At 58.0% G+C, this 14,566-nt stretch overlaps 1 protein-coding gene across 4 annotated transcripts in view; it reads left to right on the top strand.

Moving 5' to 3' along the window:
• The window catches only part of ELFN2 (extracellular leucine rich repeat and fibronectin type III domain containing 2), a 76,553-nt gene that overhangs the window by 29,648 nt on the left and 32,339 nt on the right, over positions 1–14,566 (top strand). For 2 of the 4 annotated variants that reach the window (XM_050806184.1, XM_050806185.1), the window contains one exon: positions 8,664–13,748. The exons of the other annotated variants lie outside the window; for them this stretch is intronic. The gene's annotated coding sequence lies outside the window, so the exon portion shown is untranslated. The remainder of the gene's footprint in view (positions 1–8,663; positions 13,749–14,566) is intronic. 4 annotated transcript variants of the gene reach the window in all.

Genomic DNA, 14,566 nt, shown 5'->3' on the forward strand with positions numbered 1-14,566 from the left:
GTGGAGCAAAGGAGCTGGGGAGGCACCGGAGGCTTCAGAGCAGGCTGGCGACCTGACTGTGCTGCAGGAGGCTTCCTTCCACTGCTGTGCAGAGGATGGGCTGAGGCAGGGTAGGTGACAGTCAGTTAGGAGACTGCTGTGCTGTGCTGGGGGGTTTTACTGGGGTCGGGGGAAGGGGCCGGAGAGGAGCGGGGTGGTGGAGCCCAGGGCAGCTCAGTGGAAGAGGGAGCATTTGATCAGAATGTAAAAGGGGAGAGGTTTGCTTTCTGGAAGTGGAAGGAGAGACACAGCAGGTGGCTGGAACAGTCCCTACAAAGGCTCGCAGGAGGGAGAGGCCAGGCTGGGGGCCAGTATATTCAGGGGCCTTTGAGGAATAAAGGGCAGGTTGGAGTCAAAAAAGAATGTCGTTTAGTGAGGCCCTCCGTGTGCTTGGCACGGTCTACCCGGGACTGAGCGCTAGCTCTGCCACCCACAGCTGCCTGGGCTTGGGTAAGGTGTTTGACCCCAGCACCTTCATTTCATTGTCTGTCAGATGGGGACCCTGTTAGACTCAGCCTCACGGAGTCACTGTGAGGATTAGATGAAATAATCCACCCGCAGCATGGCCTGGAAGATGTTCGGCCGTTATTGGCTGTGTCCTTACCATCTCATTTAACACAGCAACCCTGCAGGGCAGCCTCGCATCCCCGGGGTCCAGTGAAGACATCGGCTCAGAGAAGCTGCGCAGGCTGCCGAGGCCGCACATCTGGGAGGGGAACCGAACAAGGATCTGAGTCCAGGTTATGAGGACCCCAGACTTGGTGTTCTTTCCCGGGTGCCCACAGCCTCCCAGAACGCCTGTAAAATGCCCAGCCCGATAAACTCGTTTCCCTCCTCACGCTTAGGAAGCTCCTGGATCCAATGTAAGAAGAAGCGGGCAGGAGACCAATGCCGATCTCTGGGTTCAGGTCAGCTGCTTGCTCTTGGAGCCTCAGTTTCCTCATCTGGAAGTGAGAGCCCCATGTCCCCTGATAAGATCACACGGGGCTCCCACAAGGCCAGCCATGTCAGCTGACCCTGTGGTCTAGGCGAGGCTCCTGGCAGGGTCTCCGTCCACGTTCCTCCCCTTTCTCTGTCCCTCTGCACCCGCCTGACCAGACTGTCCTGAGGGCAGGGCCAGCATGGGGGCCATCCTACTGGATGGCTTCCTGATGGTCACAGCAGCCAGAAGGAGCTGGGAGGCCTGGCTGTCATCAGCCATAATGGGCACACTCAGAGTGGAGACGGAGGCCAGCTGGGAATTACATGCCTGGGGGCCTATGTGGTTCTTTTGCTTTTTCAGTTTTCACTCCCTGGGTGCCTTCTCTGTGCCAGGCTTCTCACTGAGGGCACAGGGGGGACACAGAGGGGCACGCCGTGCTTCCTGGCCCTCTGGAGGGGACACAGTGACCCTTCAATGGGATGCCACTTGGAGCTGGTGAGCATGGGGGTGCTGTGGAGTGGAGTGGTGAAGCCAGACCAGGGATTCAAAGCAGGCTTCCTGGAGGAGGTGATGCCCGAGCTGAAGCTGGTAGGAGTTCACGGTGTTAGTGGTCACTTACCAAGAAGGAGCTTAGTCTCTGGCCCTGGGGCTGCAGGGAGCCCTAGAAAGATTTTGAGCAGGAGGGACAGCGTCAGAGCTGCCCTGTGGAAGGCTCCCTCCGGCTGGAAAAAAAGGAGATCCCTGTGAGGGACAGGCAAGTGATGATAGTGGCCTGTCCTGGCACGGACTTGGAGGCTGGTCTGATCTTCATCTTCCAGTGGGAGAGGCAGGAGTTGATGGGAAAGCTGGGATCTGTGACCTGAGCAACCAGGCAGGCGGTGGTGGCCATGACCGAGTGCGATCTGAGCAGCCAGGGGCATGCATGCAGCCACCCTGGAGGAGAGGGCAGATGAGGGCGCCACAGGCCAAGGACAGAGCTTGGAGGAGCAGCGGTGGTTAGTGGGTCTGGGCAGGAAGGGGGCGCCTGGAAGGGGAAGGGGCATGGCTGGGAGGCCATGGGGCTCAAGGCTCTTGTCCTCTCTGGGTTCAGTTTCCTCACCTGCTGCATGACAGGGGCCCTGGATAGTGCTAAGGGATCTACCAGCTCTGACCTCCTTCAAAGTACCCCAGAGGGTCTGAAAGTAGATGGCACAAGGTGTGCCAGCCAGGGGATCCTGGCACCCAAGCAGCTCTGCTCCTGGGGTTTAGAAATGAGTCTGCTAACAGAGTTGGCTTCTGCAGCATTTGCTGAGCCTCTTCTTCACGCTGGCCTCATGTTGGGGGCTGGGGACATGGTGGGGACACAGCCCTGGTCCCACCCTTGGGACGTGCAATACAGAAGTACCTGGAAAGCCAGGAGTGTTGGCTCACTTTCGGCAGACCCAATCTGAATTCAAGCTTTTGATGAGGAATTGGAGGCTGATACTTAGTTTATAAAATAATTCACAGGAAGCTTTCTTTAAATGTTGAAGTCTCCGGTGCATTTGTCTGTCTGTAAGTTCCTGGCTTGTCTTTGTCTTTTCCACGGCGTGCCTGAATTCCTAGGCCGGGTGCTCATTGGATGTAGAATGTCTGGTTAGCTGGGTGCAGCCCTTCCAGGGGTCTCCAGCCCTCTTGGGTGGTAGCAGGTCCTCAGAGGTGCTGAGCCTCTCACTTAATCACCAGCTTCGTGTCTAGGGGCTCAGCTGTGTCCATGACCCTTGTTCTGGCTTCCTGTTGGCTCTGTGGTGCTTGTGTTGACAGCAGACAGAGACCTGTACCCTGCTTGTCCCCTGAGCCCTGAACAGGTGGCTCCCTGCCCCTCCCACCCTGGGCCTCCCTTGGTGATGCCCTACACACCAGACACTGCTTTTGCAGGTCTTTGCAACCCACGGTGCCAAGCCCAGAGCCTGGTGTGTGGAGGGCCCATGGACGCACGGATATTGTGCCAGTGCTGACAGGATCTCCGGGTTGTCTTGTCCACACCGCCCCCCGTGGGTGAGGAAGCCAAGGCCCAGGTAGAGAAGGGCTTTGCACCACTCCTGGCTGCTGCAGAGCCAGCCAAGGGGCACTTCTCTCCCCCAGAGTGCCCCTGACAGCAGAGGAGGCTGGGAAGGAGATCTGGGCAGAGCTAGAAGGGGCAACACCTTGGTGTGTCTCAGACCCTGTCCCTTCTTAGCTGTGTGCCCTTTGGAAAGTGGCTTCACTACTCTGGGCCTGATCCCTCGTGTCTCAGATGGGTGGAAAAACAGTGCCCGTCTCGCAGGGCCGTGGAGGGGGTTTCATGAAGTGATTGATGTAAATGCCTACTTGGGGCTGGCGTGTGGTTGGCACTCGATGGATGCTGCTTGACTACTTCTAGGACGTTTCTTCTGGTTGCCGGAACCAGGCACAGGCAGAGCCAGGTCTGAATCCCAGCCTCACCACTTACCAACTGTGATGTGGTGAGGCCACTTCGTCTTTCTGAGCCTCCGTCTTCTCATCTGAGAAATTAATCCAACAATCTTTATTTAATTTAATTTTTTTTTTTTTTTGAGAGAGAGAGTCTCACTCTGTCCCCCAGGCTGGAGTGCAGTGGCGCGATCTTAGCTAACTGCAACCTCTGCCGCCTGGGTTCAAATGATTCTCCTGCCTCTCAGCCTCCCAAGTAGCTGAGATTACAGGCGTGTGCCCCCTTCCCCAGCTAATTTTTGTATTTTTAGTAGAGATGGGGTTTCACTATGTTGGCCAGGCTGGTCTTGAACTCCTGACCTCGTGATCCACCCGCCTTGGCCTCCTAAGGTGTTGGAGTTACAGGTGTGAGCCACGTGCCCAGCCTGATAATCTTTATCTTGACATCCTGTAAGCTCGGGGGAGGGTGTTGAGTTTGTGGCAGCCAACCCAGTGCTCAGTCCCAGGCGAGGAGTGAAGAGTTCTTCATTTACAGCGTATGAGGCACTGTTGACAGTCACCACGGCCCGTGGGATGAAATTTTTGTCTGCACTCGACGGAGGCATTCCTTCAGGCTGTGGGATCGCTCTGCGTACTGTGTGCCGGGGGCGGAAGCTGCAGGGGAGGACTCACTGTGTTGGCCACTGCGGCCCCCGACGGTCCGGGGGGGCCGGACACTCACCAAGGAGTCACCCTGAGAGAGGTGAGGCTGCCCAGGAGGAGGGCAGGAGGGAGCCTGGAACAGGTGGCTGGACCAGGCCCTTGAAGGGCCTTGACCTTCAGGAGAACATCTGGCTTTAGCCTGGGAACTGTGGAAGTGGCTGAAAGGGAGTTAAGAAAGAGGCGTCGGTGAGTCCACAAAAGACAGCAAGCGAGCCGAGCAGAGGAAGGGGAGGACCTTGGGGTACACTAGAGACCCTGGGAAGTGGTTCTGCCATCCAGACAAGCTTGGACTGAGGGACAGCAGTGGACACGCAGGTGTGTGGCCTGGAGAAGTGTCAAGATGGATGGGAAATGAAAGACGAGGGGAAGGATGGAGTCAGGTGTAATTCGGAGGATGAGACTGAGGCACAGAGAGGTTAAGTAAGGGGCCCACAGTCACACAGCCAGTGGGGCCAGGAGCAAAGCCTCCCTCCTGGCATCTGTAGGAGGTGGCAGCTGGGCCTGTGGACATCAGTCCTGGCCCTGCGGCCTGGTGTGCATGTTGGGTGGAGGCGGCAGGCAGGTCAGAGCCAGCAGGAGTGACGCTGGCAGTGGCATCATCTTGCTTCATTTGTGGCGCTGCTTAGCACCAGGCATAATGGAGATGGATTGGGGCATCTGCCAGCGAATGGGGGACCCATTCCGTGTCACCTGCCGCTCCATTAGGCAGAGATCGGGCCTATAAAGGAAGAGCTTGGGAAGAAGGTGCTGGAAGGAGCCAGGGCAAGAGGGTGGCCGAGTGCCGGGGCCTCCTGGTGGCACATGTGATGGGGACATCCTGAGGACCCCGAGTGAGAGAGGCCTGGGTGCAGAGCCAGCTCCAGCCTTGCTTAGGGAGATGACTTGACCTCACTGGCCTCAGCTTTCCCATCTGTTAAGTGGAGGTTGATCTAAGGATGGGACAGTGTGGGACTTGGCGCAAGGCCTGGTGCATGGTCCAGGCTCAGTAAGTGCTGGGTGCTATTACTATTACTGTTGTCATCATCGATATTATTGTGTGGCAGTTGGAGTCCAGCAACTGGTTGGGGGGTGTCAGGTGTCCTCTCTGTTTTGGGACGTTTGTCATCGTCTGCCCAAGCCCAAGCTCAGTTAGCCCAGTGATGCCGCCCTCAAGATGATGGGCCAGTGCCAGGACCTGAGGCCCATAGACTGCAAAGCCCAGGCCCAGGTCCAGGTGCTAGTGGAGGCTGTTGATGGGGGAGCGTAAGGAGAACCCCAGAGAGGATCGACTTCTGTTTTGAGGAGGGATTATGTGAGTCCAAGAAAGACATGCAGAGAAAGGACAAAGGATGAGACAGGGCCACCTTGATGAGGCCAGGTGGTGGTCAGATACCATCCTTTGCCTGATTTTACAAGGTAAACATGCAGGAGGCTCAGAGAGGGTGAGGGCCTGGCTCAAGGTCACACAGCAGCTGTCACTGGGAGCAGGCCTGCCAGCTCCGGGGCCTGGGTGCTGTCCCCTTCTGTGAAGGAGGGGTGTGATCATTTATCAGGGGAGTTTAATAATGAATGAAGTTGAAGTGTCTTTAATGCAGGCAGCAGGACTGAAGTAATAAGGGACCCTGTATTAATTCGGAAGTTAATGAATATGCAGGTGTGTCTGAATGATTAATGGAGCTCCTGAAGGCCTTGGAAAGGGGTGTGTGAGCTGTTGCTGATGGAAATATGAATATTACATACATCTGGGAAGTCGGATAAACTGGGGAACAGATGGGCATTAACCAACCAGAGGGTTCTAGCAGCCACTGAGAGTGGAACATACAGATATGTGGGGGCAAATATACAGTGGCGTGGGGAGCACGCTCACTTTCTTGCAATGTGATCTTGGGGGCGTCACTTAATCTCTGAGAGCCTTATTTCCCTTATCTGCAGAATGGGAAGAAAAATAATGCCTGCTTCTGGCCGGGCACGGTGGCTCACGCCTGTAATCCCAGCACTTTGAGGGGCTGAGGTCGGTGGATCACGAGGTCAAGAGATGGAGACCATCCTGGCCAACATGGTGAAACCCCATTTCTACTAAAAATCCAAAAATTTAGCTGGGTGTGGTGGTGCGCGCCTGTAGTCCCAGCTACTCGGGAGTCTGAGGCAGGAGAATTCCTTGAATCTAGGAGGTGGAGGTTGCAGTGAGCCCAGATCGTGCCACTGTACTCCAGCCTGGGCAATAAAAAACTGGTTCCTAGTATCCTGAAGATGAAATGTGAGAGAATCCCTTAACAAGGGTGGGCTCATTGTGAGCATCTCACAAACACGGGTCAGCCTTTTTAGAGATGAGGGCGGAGAATTGGTTGAGGAGGGCCAAGGAAAGTGTAACAGTAGCAGTTAAATTCCCTTAAGGTGGGAACGGTGCTTCTGTTGCACTGACAGCGATAAGGAAGAAGAAAGATGAATGGCCCTTTACAGTTTATAAAGGGGAATCGCTCATTGGTTATCCTTTTCCTCCTTGCAGCAGCTATGTGGGGCGGAGGAGATGGTTCTTGGGGAAACCAAAGCTCTGAGGGGGCCGGTCACTGCCCATGTCACCCAGCCAAGCGAGGGCAAGAGTTGGGCCTGGGCCCAGGTCTGCATCCCTTCCCCTTGAGTCTCAGAGGATGTGGGATGCACGCACTCCCTGGGAAGGGCCTGTCCAGTATTTGCCAGGCCTGGGGCTGGGGACAGGGTCATCTCCCAGAGCCTCAGTTTCTCTCCCTGTCATGTAAAGGTCTGTCTGCTGCTCGGGGTTGATTTGAGGCTCTGATGAGGAAGTGGGACGCTGTCTGTTCACCTATGCTTGGCCTTCGGGGAGTCCCAGACACCGTCCTTTTGATGCGCAGTCTGCTGCATCAGCTGGACTTATATCTGGGGAGTTGTGGGCACCGGGCCCACGAGTGAGCTCTTGGGCTCTTGGGCCGTGAGCTCTTGGGCATGTCTCTTGTCGTTTCTCAGCCTCAGTTCCCTCATATGACAGTGTGGCTGCGATGTGTGAAGTGTGCAGGGCCTGGCACACAGCGGGTGCCAGTGCGGTGTGCTCCTCTGTCCCTGGGCCCATGTCATGGCCCTGTGCGTGGTGGCTCTCTTGTGTTCCCAGGGTGATTTTCAGCCGTGGACGTGTACAGAGAGCCTGCTGGGGATGGGGCCGGGCCCTGGGTTTACAGGGTGAGTGAGACTGTCCACACTTGGTCCCTGTCCTCTACGAGGCCATGGTCCAGGCAGAAGTTGGATGTAAAACCAGTGTCCCTGTCATGCGACCTGGGATGGGCGTCAGTAGCCGGAGGACGGCCGCCACACAGCCTTGGATGGATAAGGAAAGACACGCTCATTCATCTCCCTGTCTTCCCCACCAGAGCCCCAACCAGACGGCCTGGCTTTGGCTATGAGTCCTCCGCTCACCGGAGGCAGTTCCCACAGAATGGCTGTTTGAACGAAGAGGGAGGGAATGAATGAATGGCTGCCTTCTAGGCTCCTTTCTCTGCCTCTTCTCAGCTCCGGGCCGGTGAGCTGGGGTGTAGCCAAGCCCCTCACTTGATTGTCTCAGGGATCCGGGGTGATCCTGTTGTACATCCTTCTCTTCTCCCAGGTCTCTGCCTGGGCCTCCAGGGCCTCCCCCTGGGCCAGCCTGGCTGGGTTCAGAAAACTGTGTGTTGCTGGGTAAAGAACCTTCTGGCAGTCATGGTCGGGGAGCAGCCTGCTGTTGACAAGCAAGGAAAGCGAGGCCCAGAAGGGAGAGGGGTGGCGGGAGGGGGCAGGGCTGGGGTTAGAGCCTCTGTCTTGACTGTGCCAGGTCGGCTGCCCTGCAGTGTCCAGCCCGGCCATGTATTTATAGTCTCTACTGTTCTAGATTAACACCCAGGCCTGCCCAGGCCTTTGCAGCCTCTGGATCTGAGGACGCCTTTGAACCCTCTGGGGGGCTGTGGAATCAGAGCTCACCCCCATGGGGAGGGGAGAAGGCGGCTTCTCACCCTTCCCTTCACGGCTCTGGGGCTCACGCTGGGCCCTTTGCCTGCAGAATCTTTGCCAGCCTGGGTGAGGGTTGGGCCACCCTTTGGTGGGTTCAGCTTCTTCATCTGGGGTTCATTTTTGCGCCTTGTTTCCTTCTGGCTTGGCAGGGAGGCCGTGTGTACAGCATGAGATCAATGCACGGGTTGTGTGGCCTTGGGCAAGCCAGGCCCCTCTCCAAGCCTCAGTCTCCTCATCTGTAGAATGGGCATCACTCGCACCCGACTCTCCAGTGTCTGGCACTGGGCACTCCATGCTTGTGAGCTGGGGGTCGCTGTTTATACTCCTCACATCTCTCTGGTCCTCATCACAAGCAGTCCTCAGAGCCTGGAGGGACCGGAGTGTCATCTCCATTTGACAGATGAGGCCAGTGAGGCCCTGCCGCAGCGTGACTTACCAGAGCCATGCTGCCTATTGGGGCAGAATTCAGACTCATCTAAGTCTGAATGTTCCAGCTTCCCAGGCCCCCTCCCCAGGGCCCGTGGGCTCCTTGGGGCAGGCCAGGCTTCTCACCCCACCAGCTTGGTTCCTACCCTCTGGTCTTGGGGAGAGCTCCACTAACTCTATGCTTTTCTTACAGAGCAGAGACGACTGGCCGCCCTGAGCGCAATTCAATTCAACAGACATTTACTGAGTGCCTACTATGCGCCAGGCCTTAGGCTGGGCACTGGGGGAGGGGCGCAGAGAGGAAGATGGGGTCCTGTCCTCAGGTAGCTCCGGGCGGGGCGGGGCGTGGAGAAGACAGGCAAGGGCTAAACAGCTCAGCACCAGGAGAGAAGCTGCTTGGCGGGCTGGACGCAGCAGAGACCTGGGTTCAAGTGCATCACTGGAGAGCTGCTGTTCCTCATCCGTACCTCAGTTTCCCCACTTGTAAAATGGGGGAGGTGATCTCTAGGACCCATCCAGGATTCCAAGGGCTATACCTCGGGGTTGTGGGGGCAGAGCAGGGGGGTCACCCTGCAGAAGGGAGATCTCCAAAGGCTTCTCAGAGGAGGAGGCATAAGGTCTGGGCCCGGGGGATGGGGACAGGTGGGAATGGGTCGTAGGGTTAGGACCAGCTAATGGCCAGTGAGTAACGGCCTGGTGGACGTGGGTGTGGGCATGGCTCCAATTCCATAGGGTTGCGAGAGGACATGGTGGGGTGTGAGCTTAGAGAGGGGAGAGAGGGGTTCTAGGGCCATAGGTCAGGGCGTGAGCTCTATTCTGGGGCCAGTGAGAGCCATTGTGGGCTGTTGAGGGCGAGTCAGGAACAGCTGGTCCTGCTCTGTCTCACCCTCTTCTCTCTCCCTCTCTGGGGCACACTTCAGGATCACATTCCCATAGAACCTTGCAGCCGTGGGGCCTTGGCAGCTCCTGCACTGTGTCAGGCACTGTGTACGTTAGTCCTCATTGCGGCCCCAATTCACAGAGGAGGACGCCGAGCTTGGAGAGGAAGCTCTTGCCCAAGGTCACGATCTGACTCCCAAGCCCCCCATGCTTCTCCCACTACCTCCCACTGAAAGGGTTCCTGTTCTCTGTGACCTCTCCCATCCTGGGGACCCCCTCCATAAAGCTCTGGGGGGTGCCTGCCAAGGGCGATGCAGTTGGGTTTGGAGGGCGAGGTCAGGAAAATCCCAGATGTTAGCAGGACTGGCTTTCTCCAAGACCTGAGTTTCTGCCCTAGCAGCCGCCCTCTGGGATACAGAGTGAGGCGGGGCTCCTTCCCACTTTACAGATGAGAAGACTGAGGTCCTGAGAGTCATGTGGCTAGTCCAAGGTCAAACTCAAGGGAGTGACAGCCTAGGCTAGAAGCTGGTCTCTTTATTGCCCAACTGAGGCTGGAGGGAGACTCAAGTCCCCCTGAGATCTGTGCAAACGCTGACTCCTCCCCGGCCTCCCCAGGGAGCAGAAGAGCCCAGCACCGGAGTCACAGACCTGGTTCAAATCCTGGTTTTGTCTTTTGCATGAACTGTGTGATCTGAGCAAGTCATGAATTACTGGGAGCCTCGATTTCCTTATCTATATGAGGGTGGCGAGCTGGCCTCCTTCACTCAGCCATGAACAAATATTTATTGAGCACCTACTGGGAGAAGCAGGACCCTTCCTCGGGGAACTCAGTCCAGGGGTAACAGCAGCAGTTATGATTCCGGTTGTGATGGAGGAAGGGCAGGGGGCTGTGAGGAGCCACAGGAGAGCCCCCAGCCAGGTGGGAAGAAGGCAGGCAGGTAGGAGGGCAGAACAGGCAGTGGCTCCCGCAGGACCACGTGGGTTGGGCTCTGGATGCTGTTGGAATTTTCCCAGATCAGCCTGAGCCAATGAAGACTTTTCGGCAGGGAGTGCCATGCTCAGGTTGACGTTCTAGAAAGCTCGTCTTCTGCTGGGTGGAGGGGGCATGGAGTGGGGAGGTAGGGTTGGAGGTAGAGAGACCAGCAGGAGCAGTAGGGGGAGGAAGTGGCACCAAGGCGGGAGTAGGAGCAGTTGGGGAGGTGTGGGTGCCTCTCAACAGGTCTGGGAACTGAGAGAGAAGCAGGGAGGATGGGGAAGGGGCTGTGGGAGATGAGTCCAGTCATGGAGGTGGACATGGATGAGTGAGTTTCAGGTGCCAGAGAAGGGCCCAGGAGGCAGCTGGGTATGGTGGTTTGGGTGTGGTCAGCCTGGGGCTGACATTAGAAGCCTTGGGAGGGGTTGAGGGGCTCTTGGGGTAGGGGAGGAGGAAGCAGGTTTGAGAAAGGCAAGGCAGTGAGCAGGGACCAGGACATCAGGGGAGGCCACTGCTTAGCGTACAAGCAGAGGAGCCCGAGGGGCTGCAGCCTGGGAGGTCACGGGAAAGCAGAGCTGCAGGTCCCCAGCCCAGGAAGGAGGTGGTAGGACTTAGGTCTGCGGGGAGATTTCAGAAGGCGACGTGTCAGGCGCTGTGCCTGGTGCCGGCGCGGATGAGGTGCCCAGGAGGGTCAGCTCCTGCATCTTTTCACCCAAAGGCAGAAGTTTAGTCTATCCCTTACCCTCCTGAGGAGGACGAGGCGGCTACAGAGGGGAAGGTGTTGGGGAAGGAGGAAAAGGGGAAAAACATTTGCATGCATGACAAGGCTGAAGTGAGGGAGAGAGAAAGGGGGAGAAAGAGGATAAGAAATTACCATACACCAGGATCTTGTTATTCAAGCTAATTTTCAAAGGACCACAGCTGTCACACTGAGATAATTCGTTAATTATAACAGCCATTGTGCTTTGGCAATGGGAGAGAAACCGAGGCCGGGGAACAGGCTGAAGGCGGGGGTGGGAGCAGGCTGTTGGGGGGGCCTGGACTTCAGAAAGAGGACAGGGACAGAGGCAAAGAGGGGTGTGTTGCCCTCAGGACTGAAAGGAAGACATTGTCAGGCCAGGCCCCATCCTTCCTCACTGTCATTGTTGCGGTGGGTAATGAGGTCCTCCTGCCTGCCTGCCTGGCATGTGCCACGGTGCCACGTGCCAGGCCCCCACAGCGATACCTGCAGGAGGCAGCTTCCTGCAGCTGTGACCCTGCCCAGACCCTGGCCTGTGGCCATCCCCTCCACAGCCCTCTGAGCTGGTGCCCTTCTTGTCCCACTTTACAGAAGAGGAAACTGAGACCCAGGAAAGATTAGCTTGCCAGGACCATGCGGGTGAGGTGGCCTAGCCTGGATTCCAGCTGAATGTGGACCCTGCACTTTGGCAGCACATTAGGGAGGTCCGGTCTTGGTGGACTGGCCACGCGGAGTTGGTGGACGCAGGAGCTGTCACATAGATAGCCTCACGTTCGGGCTGTGGTTTCTGCCCAGCCGGCAGTCCTGGGGCGGCCCTCCCCGGGGAGTTTCCGGGGCTCGGTGTCGACCCCTCTGCACTAACAGAGCCTCCTTGTTCTCTGATGCTGCAGCTGCAGGCCCCCTGTGGCCTCAGAGGCGGCCGTCAGTCTGGCCTGGACCCTCCCACCTGCTCTAGAGAAAGCTGGTCTCAGGGCCGGGGGGAGGGAATTTGGGCCACCCCAGGTAGTGTCCATAGTGACCCCTTGCGACTGCCTGGTTAGAGGTTCTGAAGCGACAGAAGCTGAGTGGGCTGTGGCCTGAGGAGGGGTTTCTCAGCCTGGGCCTAGAGGGCTCCAGGACCCTGGGTGCTGGGCCCTGGTAGGGACGGGCTGGGGCGTGGCAGGCAGGTGTTCCAGTCCCAGGTGAGCAGAGTGAGGGGATCCTAAGTCCGTGGGGAGAGGGGTGGGACCAAGGAGCCATTCCAGAAACCCCAGGGCCCCTTGGTGAACTGTGGTGTGACTTCAGGAACTCAGGTCTCCTGGTGTCCACAGTGGCCATGCCTGGAAACAGCACCTAGGCTCGGTCGGCTGGCAGCGTTCTGTGGGGTGGGAATAATGTTTGGGAGAGGGTAACCCCCAAATCCCAGTAGGAGCCCCAAACTTGACCCAGGCAGGGTTGTTGGCAGTGGAAAAGTGGGCCCCACAGGGTGGCAGGTGGGCCTGGGGTGGCTGTGTGGGAGCTCCCTTGGCTTGGGGACCTCTCCCCAGTGGGGCTGCTTGCAGCCAAGGGGAAGCTGTCGGAGGGTCAGGACAGCTTAAAGTCCTGTAGAACTGGTGACCCACAGTGGCCAAGACACAGGAGACTTTTAGGACCAAATAAATGGTAGATACATCCTAGAACCCTTGAACCCCAGACTCATAGTTGGAGACCTCCCTCCCTGAATGACAGATCCACACTGTTAGTATCCTGGTGCTAAAACCCAGGAGCCGTGGGTCAGGAGGATAGGGGAGGGGGCTCGAGGTCAGGCAGGGGTCAAGTACAGGAGGCAGGGATTGGGGCACCCTTGGGTCCCAGGCTGAGAGGCTCGCAGGAATACCCCTGACAGACTGGGGTTCTACTTGTCCCCACGCTGGTGTCCCCTTGTTGCTGACCTCATAAACTCCAGTGTGCGGGGGTCAGCTGGCCACCTAAGCCAGAGAGGCAGGGAGAAGGTTGGACGCCACCCCGGCCGGTGCCACTGCTGTCCCTCCAGGGATGCAGCCCCAGGGAAGCCAGATCTTCCCTGTATCTCAGTGGATTCCAGAAATGAGAATTTTTGAAATAAAATCTGCCAAGTTTTCAATATTGGCAACTGATTTAAAAAAAATGTGAAAACCACCATCCAGATGAAACAGGATCCCACAGCAGCTCTTGAACAGAGCCTGGGGCCGTGGAGGCTGGAAGCCACTGCATAGCAGTTGTGAGGCCTCAGTTTCCTCATCTGCAAAGTGGGAATAGTGATAGTGCTTTTAAGACGTTTAAAGTTGGCCCAGGATCAAATGAGTTCATATGGGAAGTGCGGAGGCCCAGCCGGTGCAAGCACTGAAGCCTCTTATCTTGTCCGTGGCCACCCATCCCTCCCCGGGCTACCTCTCAGGGGGCTTCGCTCTCCGCCACTGGAGCCTCCACTTCCCCCTTGGGGTCCCCACATGCACTGCCCCTGTCTTGGGACAGCCCTGAGGGTGCTGGAGGGCAGGGAAGCGTCCGCCCCTTGGGACCCTGGAGGAGGAGCAGGTGGAGGAGGCAGAGCCAGGAGGGCGGGCCTAGCCGGCGCCTGGTACATAGTAGGTGCTCCATAAATGTTTATTGAATGAATGAATGGAGGCCATGCAGGCAGAGGCAGCCGTGCTGCGCAGGCACTGGTGAAAGAGCGGGTCCAGTGGACACTGGTGAGTAGTGCCCAGGGGCTGCAGCTGAGGGGGCCAGCAGGGGCCGGTTGGGGAGGCGAAGGTCAAGTCGGGAGAGGGCAGGGGTCAGATGGGGAGAGGGCAGGGGTCGGGAGTGGGAATTGGCGTCAGGTGGGGAGAGGGCAGGGGTCGGGAGTGGGAATTGGCGTCAGGTGGGGAGAGGGCAGGGGTCGGGAGTGGGAATTGGCGTCAGGTGGGGAGAGGGCAGGGGTCGGGAGTGGGAATTGGCGTCAGGTGGGGAGAGGGCGGTCGGGAGTGGGGAATTGGCGTCAGGTGGGGAGAGGGCAGGGGTCGGGAGTGGGAATTGGCGTCAGGTGGGGAGAGGGCAGGGGTCGGGAGTGGGAATTGGCGTCAGGTGGGGAGAGGGCAGAGGTCGGGAGTGGGAATTGGCGTCAGGTGGGGAGAGGGCAGGGGTCGGGAGTGGGAATTGGCGTCAGGTGGGGAGAGGGCAGGGGTCGGGAGTGGGAATTGGCGTCAGGTGGGGAGAGGGCAGGGGTCGGGAGTGGGAATTGGCGTCAGGTGTAGAGGCCAGGGGTCGGGAGTGAGAATTGAGGTCAGGTGGGGAGAGGCCAGGGGTCGGGTGTGGGAGGCAGGGTCAGGTGGGGGAGGCAGGGTCAGGCAAGGGCAAGTGGGGAGTGGCTAGAGGTCGTGGGGGGTGAGGAGGTGGGGTCAAATGGGGTGAGGCCAGGGGTCAGGTGGGGGAGGTGGGGTCAGGTGTGAGAGGCAGAGTCCATGGAGGAGGTGGGATCCAGGGGAGGAGAGGTAAAGGCCAGGCTGGGGAGAGAGCGGGTGAGGGAGGC

The sequence above is a fragment of the Macaca thibetana genome, chromosome 10 (assembly GCF_024542745.1).
Source record: "Macaca thibetana thibetana isolate TM-01 chromosome 10, ASM2454274v1, whole genome shotgun sequence".
Classification (NCBI taxonomy): domain Eukaryota; kingdom Metazoa; phylum Chordata; class Mammalia; order Primates; family Cercopithecidae; genus Macaca; species Macaca thibetana.